Source organism: Empidonax traillii, unplaced genomic scaffold (assembly GCF_003031625.1).
Source record: "Empidonax traillii isolate 1590-97213 ecotype Southwest subspecies unplaced genomic scaffold, ASM303162v1 scaffold2579:size21462, whole genome shotgun sequence".
In the NCBI taxonomy this organism is placed as follows: domain Eukaryota; kingdom Metazoa; phylum Chordata; class Aves; order Passeriformes; family Tyrannidae; genus Empidonax; species Empidonax traillii.
The window spans coordinates 5,172-7,248 of record NW_020957772.1 but is presented as its reverse complement, the minus strand read 5'-3'; the positions used below and the strand labels follow the sequence as shown (position 1 = coordinate 7,248).

Here is a 2,077-nt window from a genome sequence, read left to right as displayed (position 1 = left end):
TGGGAAAAGGGGGGTGGGAGAGCAGGAAGAGGGGTGCCATGGGGGTCTCTCGGTGTCCCCCATCATTAAAACTCTGAAGTGTTTTTCTGGGGCTCGAGGAGGGGGGAGGGCGGATCCGCACTGGGGGCGGGGGGGGTGTCTCTGACCCCCCTGTCCATCCCTGGGGGGCTGATGGAAGGATTCCACCCCCCGCCAAGAGCCGGTGCTGTGGGGGGCGTGGGGCACAGGGGGGTGGGAAAGGGGGAGTCCAGGGTGGCCCCCTGAGCTCTCAAAGTGGTGGCGGGGGCTGGGGGATGATGGGGGTGTGGGGGGGACACCCCCTGACCCGTGTCCTGCATACACAGGGGTGTTCCAGGAGTTGAGAAAGGCCTAGCATCACTTCATCAACGCCATCGAGCGGCTGAGGCTCGTGGGGAGGCTCACCTACACCTGCCAGGTGGAGCACGTCAGCCTGGAGCAACCCCTCAGCAGGTACTGGGGTACAACTTGGCCCCCCCAGCACCGGGGGGACACTGGTAGGGGGAGGGCAGGGGGCTGGGGGAGCACTGGGGACACTGGGAGGCACTTTTGGGGGCAATGGAGAGGCTGAGGAGGAGGTTGGGGGGTCCTGGAAGGGCTGAGATGGGGTGTGGAGAGTCCTGGGGGTGACTGGGAGGGAGTTTAGGGGAGCCTGGGAGGGATGGGAGGGAGGCTGGGGGGAGGTGTGAAAAAGTGATGGGGAGCCTTGGAAGGGACTGGGATGGGTTCTGGAGGGTCCTGAGGGTGATGGGAGGGGGGTTGGAGGATCCTAAAGGGGATGGGAGGGGCTTTGTGGTATCCTGGAGGGGCTGGGAAGGGACTGGCAGGAGATTTCAGGGGGTGCTGGGTGGGCTGGAGGAGACCAGGATGGAGTTTTTGGGGGGTCCTGGGTGGTCTCTGGGAGGTTTTGGGGGTCCTGACCCCCCCCCGGCTCCCCCCAGAGATGCCACAGGACACCGTCCATACCAAGATCCTGGTGGGGGTTGGGGGCTTCGTGTTGGGTTTTGTCTTCCTGGCGCTGGGGCTCGGCTTCTACCTCCGGGAGAAGGTAAAGGGGGGTCCCCGGGGGTCGTGTCCACCCTTCCCCACACCGTGTGTGCCCCCCCTGCCCCCCCAGTCCGCTGTCACCCCATTTTCTCTCCCCACAGAGCTCCTGAGCCGGCGGTGGCCGCAGCCCCTCCCCGTGGCCTCGGGCCCAGCCGGGACCCCCCAGTCCATCCCCGGCTGGAGTTTGGGGGGGTCATGTGTCCCCCCCCGGCCCTGCTTTTGTTCTCACACCAGCCACCTGCTCCCAGTGCTGCCAGTAAAGCTTCCCAGTTCTGTGCAGTCCTGCTTAGTGGGGGATATTGGGGGGAGGGGGGGGGTCTGAAGATCCTGGGAAAGGGGAGGTTTAGGCAACGTCAGCCCCCCAAAATCCCACTTATCCAGGGCACCCCAAAGCCAAACTCCAGCAATCCGAGACCCCCCAAAACCCACCTTGGACCCCCCAAGCCGCGGGCAGAGTCAGCCCAAGCAGCAGCAGCCAATGGGAGCGAGTGCAGCTGCTGTATCATCAGTTGCCGGGCAGACCCGGCCTAAACTGAGCCCTCACAGAGCTCAGCCAATCAGAGAACGCCCTCCACTCGGTTTTAGGGGCCCGTCGGAGCTCCGGGACAGCCGGATCGCCGTTTTTGGGTTCAGCAGAGCTGCGAGACCCCTGGACGCCCATTTGTGGGTTCCCCTGAGTTCCTACCTGTCCCGCACCCCACGGAACCCCCAGAATCCCCCACCCCCGGGGCTGCAGCGCCCCGAACGACCTCAGCCAATCAGAAAGGGTCGACGCGGACTGTGGCCAATCAGAGCGCGTCTCGCTGATGACTCATCAGTTGCTGGGAAGACGATCCGCTCAACGAGTCCCCAGCTTTACATTCAGCCAATCAGAGCGCTTCGAAACACCCCAAAAAGGCCCCTCTCGGCTGGTTTTGGGGTGTCAGCACCTGCCTGGCGCTGGGCATGGAGCGTGTGTGGGGAGCTGGGGCCGTACTGGTGGTACTGGTGGTACTGGGAGCCCCCCCGGCTC

General features: G+C 64.8%; 1 pseudogene; it reads left to right on the top strand.

Moving 5' to 3' along the window:
- LOC114072069 overlaps positions 1 to 1,175 on the top strand; it is a 15,383-nt pseudogene extending 14,208 nt beyond the window's left edge.
- The last annotated feature ends 902 nt before the right edge of the window (positions 1,176 to 2,077 follow it).